This window comes from Dermacentor silvarum, chromosome 1, assembly GCF_013339745.2.
Source record: "Dermacentor silvarum isolate Dsil-2018 chromosome 1, BIME_Dsil_1.4, whole genome shotgun sequence".
In the NCBI taxonomy this organism is placed as follows: Eukaryota; Metazoa; Arthropoda; class Arachnida; order Ixodida; family Ixodidae; genus Dermacentor; species Dermacentor silvarum.
Genome location: NC_051154.1, coordinates 20,865,223 through 20,879,443, shown reverse-complemented (window position 1 = coordinate 20,879,443; position 14,221 = coordinate 20,865,223). Strand labels below are relative to the sequence as shown.

General features: G+C 52.6%; 1 protein-coding gene across 1 annotated transcript in view; it reads right to left on the bottom strand.

The window, feature by feature from the left end:
- LOC119457770 (max-interacting protein 1) overlaps positions 1-14,221 on the bottom strand; it is an 82,720-nt gene that overhangs the window by 31,496 nt on the left and 37,003 nt on the right. The window lies entirely within an intron of this gene.

The following is a 14,221-nucleotide window of genomic DNA, read 5'->3' as shown; positions in this document are numbered from 1 at the left end:
TATTTTTCATAAACTTATTTCACACCATTTGTATTAACGCGGGAGCTGTACGGACTGCGAACCGAAAGAAACAACGCTCATCTTGCTTTTCACAATAAATACTACGCGTGTTTACGGTTTCTTGTTTTGCTATACAAAACGCTTGCCGCCAAACGAACAATCGCTATACACGGGTCAATTCCCAGGGCTGGATATATTCAAAATGATATAACGTCAGGTGAGGCACGACTATATACGATAGCAACCAGCCACGGCGGCGTATTGGTCCATTCGAGAAGCGTGACGAGAAACGGAACGAATGCCAGCACTGCAGCGGAAGTTCTGCGCCGAAATTACATACATGGAGCCGCCGGAATGCCGTGAACACAAGCGTGGCGCGATATAACTTGAGCAACGAGTTTCCCTTCGTGAATGCACATATAAGCGGTGAGCATGGAACCGTCAAACAATAACTCGGGGAATAATTTAAACCCTTTAGCATTAATTAGTAATAACTAACGTGGTTACCGTCCAAAGGTTGTTACAGTATACATGCTACGATGGACGCCGTATAGTAGACGGCTGCGCATTAATTCTGAATACCAACAGTCCTTTTAACATGAACCCAAGCTTAAATGCGCGAGCGCTTGCGCATTCCGCTTGCCCCGCTGAATGCGGCCACCGCGGCCTCGAATCGAACCGGCGACCTGGTGTTAAAACAAGAGAAAGCACTGTAAAAAGAGTTTGCACCCTTTGGGTCGTATTAATTGTCCCCAAACAATAATCGTCATCTGCCTTGCTTGCGTTTCCTTCCTTGAAAACTCAGCGCTCGCTACTTTCCTGCCGAGAATGCTGTGTCGCGCTGATAACGCGCAAGCCTTTCGTTACTATATAGGAAGTACCGGGCTCGCAGCGTTAAAGAAAGGAAATGCGCACAAGACAGATGACGATTATCAATTGTTTGGGGACAAGATACGACACAAAGGGTGTAAACTTTTTTTTTTTATAGAGTGTAGACACCGCAGCGTGAAAGCGCTAAACTGCGACCGCAAGTAAAACTGTTTGCAAATTTACGCCGCTCGCTGCAGCGAAGTATTAAAAAAAAATAAGAAAAAAAAACAATATCGGTGTTAAGAGATCAATGTTTCCTTAGCTTCAGGCTGCCTCGTCCTGAGATCAAGACCACTCAAGACATTCGAGGCCCCTGGTCCCGGGTTGCTTGGCGGAGCATCAATCCTTCACGCGGTCATCCAGCCTAATGAAGGGACGACTTAATCTGCGAGCACGCAACAAACCGGGCTCGGCTGAGGCGCGACGACGGACGCGGCCGAGCAAGAAGACCGCGGCCGGTCAGAAAGGACGAACGCGCGTCAATTTGGGGCAGCCTGCCGCCATCTATCATCATTACGCGCATGCAGAGATACCGCCCCCTCTCCACTCCTGCAGGGCCCCGCGCCGCTTTTAACGCTCGCGTGACGTCTCCGTAAGATGGCCGTAACAAGGTATTGCCCTCCCCCTTCACAAAGCGTGTTCGCTACCGAGCCTGCGCACGGTAGTTGGGAGTGTGTACTCTCACCGACGCCGAGCGCTTGGTATATAAGCAAAACCGCTAGTCAACATGGAACTGGGACCGAATCCAGCCGATAAAATGTCAGAAGGACGCAGTCACACCGCGCGAACTTAGGATAACGCAAGAGGAAAGCAGAGGGATTTATAACGGAAACATTGCTCAGAGAGCGCGCGCAACAAATGCTTACTGGAACCATCACCCTGCGTCGTGAGCGAACTCCGCCTGCGAGGCGCACAGGAGAGGTCATCGGTAAAAAGCGCACGTTCATTTGTGGGCCACGCGCGAACCGCAGCAGTCGAAGCGGTCCTTGCGCGAACACCAGCGGTGCGGACGCGGCGGCTCCTTGAGCATGCCGGGCACGTAGTACGCCCGGCCGCAACGCAGCACATAAAACAACGCCGCCACGGGGAAGTAAGTGTGTGTGTGTGTATAGGCACGTCATGCACTGCGCCGGGAAATGACGTCCCCGAACGGCCGTGCCCCGGCAGAATCCCGGCGGCAGAGGTGGCCTTGGCCTGTCCGGAATGCGATGCGCGCAGCTGACTCACACGCGACACTGCAGTCTGGTCACCGAAGGCCGGAACTGCAGCCATCCGCCGTTTTGAAACGCCCTCCGTTTCGACGGGTCTCGTCCGTTTTGCTTTATTTAGTGATTTCAACAGCTTAAAGGCCCGATTGGGTATTACACAAGAAGCGGTGAGCGGAAGCACTGACAAAAAGTGCGGCGCACTAACAGCGAATCACGTGCATTCAAAAACCGACCGACAGCATCGCGGGGATCTGCGACGGGTGCCGTGCAGGCCCGCCTTCGCCGAATACACGCCCCAGCAGGAGCGGCTTTCCCGCAGCTGTTCCCTCTGGATGATCGCGAGCCGCGCCTTTGACTTTTCAGAAAGACCGATAAGTCGGCCTCTACATATTAAATTTCTAAAGAACTTACGACAGTTATCATATTAGTTCGGCGAAACCCAATTTACCTAGCAAAGCGAAGATGAAATAAACCACGGCATTGAACTAAAGTCCAAGCAACTTGGACTTTTGTCAGCTATTTGTTTGAACGGCGTCCGCCAATTACCGCAAGATCTGCGGCGGAACTTCGCTAGGGCATCCGCATTCGTGAATCCAATAGATCTTTATAGGGCCTGTTGCTTTGTTCGGCGAGCGTGTTGCTGCACCCGATTCCGCGAGCAAAAGTCACAATACATGACATCGGCGCTGCAACACTTTGTATACCGGGAGGCCAGCTGAGCGCACTCTGTCGCGCCGTAACTGTAATCTGCCTAAACTGACGTCGCGGCGGCCCGCTATGCTACACATTCTCGCCTCCTCCTGTTGATAATCTTCAATTTGGCTGCACTTTGTGAACCAGTTCTCGAGTGTACCGCGCGCGGTGCCGCCCGAGTTCACGTCGTGCAAGTGCATGCATCGCTTGGGAGCGCCTCGTGGCCCTTGCAAACCGAGGAGAACCCTGTCGTCCGCTGCGGGCGCTTAAGCCTTTTGGGTAAATGAGCAAGTAGGGCGGATAATGTCGTTATCGCAATAATCGCTATCGTGATAGCTCATGCGTCGTGGGAACCGAATGACGGCCACAGGAGCAACTTCTATCGTCGGAAAACGCGTTTCGAGACAAAACCATACGATCGGAAGCAATTTAGCGCGTTACAAGTCTTCACTAACGTTTCTTGACAACCATTCAGGCACCGAAATTTTACCTCCCATCCTTATGAGCGATAGAGTAACTGCCGTAACCAAAGCGGGAGATATTTATGTTCGGAATAAATGTACACGACCGTTAAACAGAAGAACTGAGAGAAAATAACCAAAATTCAAGTGTACGCGCGTGTAAACATACTTCACGAGATAAACAGGGTTGACCAGCCGCGAACGCGATCAGATTCGGTAACGACGAGACGAATTTCCCGTGCACGATTCACGTACGCGGGAGTGCGCGCTCCGCTCTCCGAATACTGCGTTTCAGCCATCGAGCCGTTTGACATGTTTTTTTTTTTTTCTTCTCTCTTTCGTGATAGGCGTATTCAAACACTGGCGACGCTCCGGCCGACAAGCAGCCCACCGACAAGCAGCAGCAGCAAGGGCCGCAGGGCTTTCGAGTTGAGCGAAGGCGGCTGACAGCGCGTCACACTGCAACGCTTGCGGCGTTTGCTTTCGTGGAGCAGCGGGCGAGCTGCTGCTGCTCATCGGACCAGCGACTCTTGCTGCTGAGGCGCGCGTGCACGACCGCGTCTCGAAAAGAAAAGAAGAAGAAAAAAAAAAAAAAAAGAAAGCCTGCTATGGTGGCGCGGGTTTCGTCTTTCCTCCAGAGGCCGCGGGAAGGCGCGTCTGCGGCCGCCGGCGAATCGGCGGTGATGCATGACGAAGGACCCGCGAAGAAGCCAACGGGGACATGCGCGATTCCACGCGAGACGACGGGTGAGTGACCCAGGTCAATGCTGCCGCTTCCCGCTCGGGTGTCGCTGCACCGGGGTCGCCGCCGCGGGCAATGCGCGCATCGCATACATGGCAGAAAGCCCCGCAGTCAGTGTTCAACGAACGGCGGACGGAACGATGCACGCGCGCCGAGGATGCGACAGCATGATTCTGCGGTGTTCATTTTCTCAATATTGAAGAGCTCCCCTCGCTAACAAGGCCTACATGGACACGCGCTCAGCAACATTCGTGCTCCAGAGACATCGAAGCGGCCAGGCAAGTTAGCCATCAGCACTACCACCGTTCAAGGCTGCAGCGCCGGCTATAGGCACGAACGAGTGCAGGCAACCGGAAGACGCTTTCCGAAGACACGAAGTTCCTCGGATGCCCATCAAACGAGGACAGTCGCAGCAGCAGCCAACGTGGCACCGTCAGGCGTGCTTCTCAAACTGATGCTTGCGAGGAGCTAATTCCAGACCGCGAGTGGCATTTTGTTTCCTTTTTGGCGAAGAGAAGGGAACGAGGACAAGGCCTTCGACGTCCGCGAAGTGGCGGCGCCCCGATCGTCGTCCGCACACAATGCGATAGGCGAGCGGGCGTGCAGCGGCGGATGCGCACAGCCTACGAGGGGCTCGCGTTGGGGGCTGGGCGGCCTATCGCGCTTTCGATCCGCGCGCGGACAAAGCCTGTCCGGCAGCCGCCGTGATGCGCGAGAAGCGCCCGTCACGAGAGCCAGTCGGAAGGGGTCACGACCCTTCATCATACGTCACGTGATGCACGCCGCTCCCAAATGTAGTGCCTCCCGAAACTGCTTCGCGGAAAACCGGGTTCCCTGGGACACGCGCGTAGCCGCGGCTATGCAGCAGCACGAGGGGCGCAAAAGGACACCGAATCCCGCAATTATTCTCGCAAGATCCGCTACCCCGTGGTTATACCCACGCAGCTGCTTCGCAGCACCACTTCGTCTGTGGCTGCCCGAGTGCGCAGTCTCGAAGAGCACAGGCGACCATTGTCGTTGAGCGCAGCAGCCTCCGTTCTTGAAAACGCCTACGCTTGCAGAGTTGATGCAATGAACCGCCGCTATGTGTTCCGTTCCCAGCCATGTTTGCTTACACACCACTGTCGCAACTTTCTATTGTAAAATCGTTCGGTGAAATTTACATCCATTTTCGTGCAACAAATTCAGCAACTCTTTAAATCACAAATGTGTTTCAGCTTGCCAGACCATCTCGGTTGTATCCGTGGGAGTCCGTTACTCAGCGGACGCAACAGCCGTGCGAGCAAGGCCGCTTCTTCGCAACACCTGCCCTTCGAGTGACACCCACCACGAGAAAGGATCGCACAAGCAACATTTGGAGCGCTTGTCGTCCTCTGCTTTAATCTCGACGGAGAGGGCAAGTACACTTGAACAGCAACAATGAAGTTCGAGTGCCCACAATCCTCTTTCGGGGTTGATGACATCTAGCCTAGAGGTGTTTTTGTCATCGGTGCCAAAAGGCGCACGCGGCCTGAGCAGTCGGAGCGATGCCTATCGCTGAACCCCTACCCCGGTCGCCCTCCGCGTACTGAACTACAGTGAGGTCACAAACCACCAGCGGCGGATCGCATTTGGCCGAGTTCGGACGAGAATCCTCTCCCAGACAGCCGCACGGTTCAAAGTAACAAGATAGAAAACAAAAAGCCACTTTGCTTGGTAGCGCCGGTGCGTCATTTAGGACTTCGCTCTGCTTGCTCTAAAGGTGCCGCGGTACGGACTGACTCTATACCGAGTCCGGTCACCACTGTAACACGATACCGCGCCTGACTGCGAGCGCTTTCGGAAAGAGTATACACCGTGTGTCCCAGCTAACGTTAGCAAAGCTGTTCAACGAAAAAGAAAAAAAAAAGATTTAAAAGACGCAAGATACAATTACAAGACCTACGGTTTCGGTCAGGGTTCTGACAACCAAACACCATATGTCTTAGAATTGTATCCTGTACCGTGTTTTTAATTTTTTTTTTCGTTGAACAGCTTGGCTACTGTTAGCTGGGACACTCTATACAATCCACCGAAACTCAATTTAAATAGAGCCACTCAATTTAAATAGAGCCCAACACCAGTGACATATCAACTATACAGCAAAGTGACTTACTTCGCTGGCTTTTGACCATCCCTGGCTTCGGCTTTTCTTTTTTTTTTTTTCTTTTTTTTTTTCCCTGGAGAAATCACGAACGCTCTCTACTTTTCAGCGAGTTTTATTCGCAGCAGAGCGGCAGTTGCGGCCATCGCGAGCAGTTCCGGCCGACGGTCTCCTGATGAAGTTGATGTAGGAAGGAGACTTAAGAACCGCGGCTTCCAAAGACTAAGTTGCAGGTATACCTTTGCGCATGTTACCTGGATCGTGCTAAGGCGAGTGTTTAACGAAAACTCGCCAGGTCGGCATTAATCACAGTCAAAGGTAAAATGGACGCCGACCAAGAACATAAATAATAACGACGTTTCGGCACCCGTACGGAAGTCTTGTTCACAATGAAATGAAAGGAAATTGGAGCACGATTATGCACGCGTGAATAGATGGCGAAGGCAGCGGCCATGAACGGTACGAAGGCTACCGTCATTGCGGTGCAGCATGGAATGAGTAGTTTTGATTAGTAATAATTCGAGATGAAGACGAGAGGTTAGATTTCACGCGCCGTGGTGGCGTAGTGGCTTTGATCGACCTTGCCCTGCTACACGCTAAAAAAATGTTTACACCCTTTGAGTCGTATCTTGTCCCCAAACAATAATCGTCATCTGCCTTGCTTGCGTTTCCTTTCTTGAAAACTCAGCACTCGCTACTTTCCTGCCGAGAATACTCTGTCACGCTGATAACGCGCAAGCCTTTCGTGACTATATAGGAAGTACGGGCTCTCAGCGTTAAACAGAGGAAATGCGAACAAGGCAGATGATTATTGTTTGGGGACAAGATACGACAAGATATGGTATGGTAAAATTTTAGTACGGTCCCTCGGAACGCGCGTCAGCACGTAGCGGGCCGCTCCCACGTCGGTACAGAAAGGCCGAGCCTCTCTGCTGCGTCGCGGGTCCGATGGACAGCCCATAGCTGCGCTTCAAGATCGACAAGATCACAAGACAAAGACCCAAAGGGTGTAAACTTTTTTTAGAGTGCAAGCCCGAGTGCGCGGGATCCAATCCCGGGCGCGGCGGCCGCATTTCGATGGCGGCGAAATGCAAAAAACGCTCGTGCATTGGGTGTACGTTACAGAACCACAGGGGGTCAAAATTTATCCAGGAGTCCCCCATGACGGCCTGCCTCAAAATCATATCGTGGCACGTAAAACCCCAGAATTTATATATGTTACATTTGTTTCAGTGGTTATCACGCGTGCACAGTACAGTCAATATCATGGCCTTTTGACAATGTTCAGCCATAGCGCTCGAAGACACTTCCTTGCTTTTTTTTTTTTTTTTTTCATGTCGTGGCAGCGTTCCTTGAGGCGCCTGTCAAAATTTCCGGTTTTGCCCACCGAGGTATACACTTGATTGCAGTCTGCACAGAGAATATTGTACACAACTCCCGCATGGTTTCCATTTGGAAGCTTTTCTTTCGCAAGCCCGTGACGAAGCTTTCTCGCCGGCACCTGTGCCACATACACATCGAAAGGACCAAGGACGCGAGCTATGTCCTCGCTTGTACCGGGAGCGTACGGTCTCGCAGCACGTTTCCGGGGGACACATTTGGAGGACGGCATAGCGGACGTTGCACCGAAGCTACAAATAAAATAAAAAAAAATTTAATTCCGGGGTTTTACGCGCCATAACCACGATCTGATTATGAGGCACGCCGTAGTGATTAATTTGGACAACCTGGGTTCTTTAACGTGCATGCACCCAATGTACGGTACACAAACGTTTGTTACATTTCGCCCCCTGTCGAAATGCGGCCGCCGTGGTCGGCAAACCCGCGACCTCGCGCTTAGCAACGCAACCCATAGCTGCAAGCCACCGCAGTGGGTAGCTACAACAAATGAAGTGGGATAGATCGTTATTCGAAAGTTCGAGGTGAATGGCTTCCGAGTCATGTTTTCTAGTCGCTAGGAGAGCTGCAGGTTCGCTGAGAACTGTCCACGAGTGTTGCAGCGACGCAACGCTTGTGCTGCCGGCAGAAGAACTGATTTGAAGTGCAAATAGGCTCCTGTGTGCGTCGGTTTTCTGATCACATTAAAACGCAGCCCTGACCCTTCACGTTGTACCATTGTGCTTGCATCTACATGGCAAATGCATGCGACGAGTAACGCGACACGACCATGAAGACTCCTGTCGCATCTTGTCACGAGCCCACATTCACAACACGAGCTTTAGAAACAGTGGACGCAAGCGCCTTGGCGTATACCCAAGAATTAGTGTGCAGGACCGAACACTGCTCAGGTTGCTTTGTACGCAGTGCCGACAGCGGTCAGGTGAATCTCGGTCCGTTATTTATTAAATCTACAAGATCACTTGTAACAAGGAAGCGCTGGACCGTTCGAAAAACCGCAGCAGTTCGTGGGTAGCAAAGTGGCGCTCGTGACATGCTGGCCGTCGCCACCCTCTTGGGTAGAGACTAATGGGCTTTCAACTTAATAGTCGGCGCCCTTAGCACAGAAGATTGATCGTCGCAGTAGCGCGATCAAGACCGATTTATTCCAACGACGACGGCCAATTTAGGTGGGCATTAAAAAAAAAATCCATAGGAGAACCGGTCCTCTAGCAAAAACGTTCGGCAACGTATCAGCGCACCGGCCATTTGTCAGGAGGTGGAAAGCAACCACTCGGCTTCCCAGTCGGCCAATTAGGCGCGAAACCCGCCATAAGCCACCAGCCGGTCACGCGAATGATTTCCACGTATGAGGTGGCACGCTGAGTAGACGTTGCCCCCGATCATGAACAGCGCACTGCCAACACGCCGACGAGGCTCACCACTATTTCAATATGCTTCCTTTCATTCGCCATGTTTATTGACACGAGCGCGTGAAAAGGTACACAAGGAGTCGCCTTCGGCAGCATAAAATGATCAACTAAGTTGGCAGCCCAATAGGTGACTGTGGTATGCCTCAAGGTCATATTTGTGAGACGAACAGTACAATAAAGAAATGTCTTAGAGGCCAGCTAGTGAAACGTGGACGTTCTTGGAGAAGGTGCCGAACGCCCGTTCATGTGCGCCGAACTGCCCGTTCCGGACCGAAATGCACCACGCACCTGCTGAGCTTACACGCGCTAGGCGGGCAACAAAGGATAGAAGGCTGGATTTGAAAAAAGGTCTGCAAGCTGTTTACTAATGTGATGCGCACTTTTTTAAAGTATACTGGCTTCTTACAGCAGCGCAATAAAGCGCGCTAATGGGAAGGCGATATATTCGTCGCATCAGTCAGCGCCGCAAAAGAGAAACGTCTGCCGCAAATGCCTGATCTATTGGTGGCCCCGGAGAAAGCACGTGCCCTTTAGAGACGTATCGCTCATAATGCACGCCCTCGCTCGCAGGCGGCCAGGCATTGCAATTCTAGTCGGCACGCCTAATTCCATGGACTGAATTAGGTTTTAGGCTGCACGTAAAAGGCACTTCCCTTCCACTGTCTACGTGGCACAACACTGTCTATAAGCACGGTGCGTGTTATCGGAATTCCGTTGCTCACCACAACGAAGACCGCTCGAGAAAATGTGCGCTCTTCGTCGTTCGCAATGGAAAATTTATTAAAATACCACTTACGCCAAAATTTCAAACTCGAAATGTTGGTGTTGTTCGATTCTCCAGCATAAATAGGTACCTATGACCGAGCGTTAATTGCGAACGTTTGGACATATTTTCATATGGTTTTAAAGGCAGCGGAGCGGCTGGTCTGAGTTGGCAGCACCTCGCGACATCATAAATATGGCGCGTTCAGTGGCCGCTCGGGCTCTCTGTGCCGTTTTGTCGGCTCTGCGAATATTGTCGAAGCCATAGATAAGGATACTCGCGCGGATCACGAATGGACGCTGTTGTCAGGCTGGTCATCTGCTCGCGAAAGACACACGGTATACGATCCGGCGTCCAAGTTGTACCAACTACCGCATCCAACCGACTTCAAAGTTCAGACAGGATGTGGTGTTGGATTGAACGCTGTAGGTACGAACAAGCAAGCAACTCGTGCAGATTGCGTGAGGATCTGCAACGAAGCCGGCGGTGTGCCGGTCATTCGCCGGTCCATCACCACAGCCGAGGCGTTCGCGTCTATCGCCGCTCATGGAGGCATAAAAATCGAGTAGTTTGTTACAGGAAATGGTAACTAATAGAATAAATTTATGTTGAAAGTGCTCCTGTTATGCAGAGCAGTGCCCAATACTAATACACGGCGTTATCGGGAGCCGCAATGTCGAGGGCATTTCGCCTCGAAGACGGACAGCACACGTTAACCGACTCAGCGAGGCGGTTCGTCCGGCTTAACATGCTTGCTCTGCGCACCCACGGCATCGATAAAATAAGTTTATTTTACTCGACCACGAGATGATTGTACAAATGTTAATCATGTTTGCAAAAATAAGCGCTCTAACGACGAAATGCGCCGTCGGCGGATCGGCCTACTGGCTCGATCGGCGGATGTCATCGGAGCCATACGTCAGTGGACGGCACGCCGTTGTGAACTGTTTGTCGCTCGCGGTGACGGGCTTTTATAGTTGGTGTAATAGGAAGGAGCGTCATGCAAAGACGTGTGTTTTTTGTGCTTCCTGACGACGATACGAGTTTTCCGAGCGTATATAGATAAGCGGTAGCAGACGAACCAACAGGCGCGATATTACTTCTCCCGTTAGTCCCTTTCAAATCAAGCGTTTGCCCATGACACGCAGTTTTTAGTCCTTGGTGGACCAACCATTTATCCTTGGCAAAACACTATTCGAGTGGCGCTGCGATCATGAGAACTCTGAGAGGGCGCGAACCTTTCCTTATTGTTGCGCGCAGCGGTTCGCGTAACTTCTTGAATATACTTGTGCCAGTGTTTTGCAGCCAGGCCGCAAGACTGCAACGTCGGGCCGCGCAACTGTGTATATCCAAACGAAAGTGCCGCGAAATCGTATGCGCTATAGAGGTTGAAAAATGCGAACGTGATAGTGCAGAGACAGGATAATATCCATCAAAACGGCACCTGCTCACATATACCTTTACACTACATAGGGAGGCACAAGCACGGCACACAAAGCAGGCGACGAATTGTCACGGGTTTATAGCTGAGTAAAGATTACACTGTACTATCCCGTGCAACTTTTTAAGCTGTAAAAGCAGCTGCATACCGAAGTTTCGGTTCTAAGAAAGCAGCGTAAAGCTTGTGAAAGAAAAAAGAGCATAAAAGCCTTGAACGAGCATTCAACTCTCGGAGAGAAGCACTTGCATGCATGGGTATTCAGAAAAAAAAAAAATAAAAGGGGGAGCGACATGCTTAGGAAGCTTAGTTTTTTTTATTAGGTTCGTCAGTGAGCCTGCTTTTTTTTTTTTCCTTTCCTTTCGTTATTTTTTTTTTAAGCATACATGTGAGACTCCTTTCGGCAAAGCTGGTACTGCCGCAAAGCTGGTACTGCAGGCGCGCGCCAATGCGCACACAACGGCCGACGGGTCAGACTGGTCAAATTTCGTCAGACTAGGTTTCGGAACATCAGGAGACGGGCGGTCGAGCCGGTCAAATCCAAGTAGGCACATTCCGCAAACACGGGTCGACGCGGAACCACTCGCTTCAAATATGGTATCTATAGAAAGCGGTTACGCGGGCGCAGCTTATGAAGAACCACTCGAGACAGGCGGTATCGGCGACGCTGCCGACAGCAGCCGAATGTCGGCGTAATCAAAAGCGGTTCTGCATCTTGCAGAACGGGCGGAACACAGATATCGCAGATATGCAAAGAAAAGCGCAATCGGCGCTATCTCCACCAGGAAGCATGCGCAGCGTGGCAGGTATCCAAGACGGGCTGTCGAGGGGATCCACTGTGCGCGCCGCCGACTCGAGAGGGTAATATCGGAATACTGCCGCCGTTACGGCCAGTCTGTTTCCCTGCCCCGCCAGCAGACAGCACGACGCTAACTAAACGCCTCCAGGCCACCCTCTTTTCCACTGCCGGAGATCTGCTGCCGATAAAGGCTTCGGCGTTAGCACGCGACAGCCGTCCATGTAACCTACACGCCGATCACGTGGCTTCTACGTGACGTTGACGCGTGGTTTGTAGCGCGCAGGGGGAGAGCGCAAGAGGCGCGGCGAGCGAGCCTGGCGCGACGCCAGATGACACGCGAAGAACACAAACGCGCGCGACGAAACAAACGAACTAAAGGGGTGTGCTCCCCCCCCCCCCCAACCGCCCCCCCCCTCTTCCTCCTCCCGCCCTGGTCCCCAAGCACCCGACTACAAAGCAGAGAAGGCGCGCAGTCACGCCGATACCGAATCACGCGATGTTGACGCGGTCCGCCGCTTTCGTAACCGACGCGAACGGCCACGCCCGTCGGCTGTTCCGGCTTGTTTGCAAACGGGCCGCGCGCTCTCGGGAACGCGCAGCCGCTGCTGCTTCGATCGTATACAGCGTTCGCATACGGCACGTTCGCCTGAGCTGCACCAGAGATGGTCTGTCCTTACCTTAGGCGCATCACTCCGGCTCCAAACATGGCGACCCTCCTCAGCTAAACGAGCAGATTTTAAAGTTAAAAACTGGTACGTCTGCATGAGGGCAGCAAATATGCGAATCGCTTGCTAGGACCCGGCAGCGGGTGAGAAAGTAACGCCACTCGTGAGAGGCCAAGTTCTGCTAACGAGCACGTGGCCTTTAGCAGTACTTTGGAGGACGCAGAGGGAACTTGCCGGCGGCAGATGCGCGCACGCCTCCGCAAGTAAGCTCCGCGCGAGGAACAGCGCGGAGCTCCAGTACAACTTCCTCACGAGCGCAACAAGGCGCTGCGGAGAGGTCAAGGCTTAGCCTCGGCGGCGCACGAGCGCTTGCTGAGACCTGAAAGCGGTCAAACCCACGACTACTCTCGGGAATACTTTTGCCTGCAGCCAAGGTATGCAGTGCCAATAATACGCGCAATTCCTCGATGAACCGTAAAGAGGTAGACAGCTTGGTTGAAGGGCAACAGCGGCGCGTAAAGCGGCTTCTCAGGACCGACTTCTCAGGCAGCTTCTATAGGCACATACCACTCGCGCATCATTCAGAACTGGCCGCCAGAAGCAAAGCATGTTTTGCACCTATTACGGCGGTTACGTGTTTCCTTTCAATGACTACGCACCCTACATCATGCGGTCAGACATAAGCGCAAGTAACTGCCGATGTCGGCTAGAAAGTGTGCTGACGGCTAGCTAACATGTCTGCAAACTGCCAATTTTCGCATAGGGCTCAGTGAACCCTAGCTGTACGCCACGCGAAATCTCGTTTCTCGCCCTGCAGCGGCGTCGTTTCGCGGGTCGTCTGCCGATTTGGGACATGAAAGGCCACATATTTAACCCTGCCGGGATTGCGGCTCCCGAGCCCGTCCTGGGCCGCGGTGCCCAAGTCTCGTAATGCTAAACCTATGCCCGCGGGTGCGCTGAGGTATTTTTAGGATGCGGCATGTGGCCGCCCGTTTCGTCGATGAGATTCCTTCGAGCGCGGCGCGGTACGAGCCGCCCGAACATCGCCCATCCGAGGAACACCAAACGGCTTCGCGAGCACGCAGCCTTCGAACGGCGCTGGCTACACGACGCCGGCAGGACGCTCATAAGCGCGCCAAAGCTAATGCCGTTAAAGCTTTGAAGAAAGTTCCATGGCGCTTCCAGATCTCACGGGCGATGTTAGCGCGTGAACTTAGCTTAGGTTAAGCTTCTTCGTATAGCTTGATAGCTTGTGAAGCAACTGGCAATCGCCTTTTGTCTAAGCGAACTTGTTCCGCGCATGTTGGAAAACTCAAATATGTGCACACGCTACGCAAGACTCTGCGCAGCCACGCTGTCTGCTCGACTAAGCTGGGTGCTTCTATGATGCATGGGCTGCGTCTTCCCCGCTTACGTCTTTTCAACTCGAATTGTTCTCATTAAGTCGGTTGTTCTCGGGACCGTCTCATGGCGCCAGTTTTCTACGTTCATTGGGACGGCTGTTCTCTCAGCTCCATTCGGGGCTCTTGTCGCTGTACCAAATTTTTCTTTTTTTTTTTTTTTTTTTGCGACACCGGGCCTAGCTCGGCGGGCTTGCGCGTGGCTTAGTCCGCTCGCTGATTGGGAGAAGTGGGATGACCGATTCCTGAA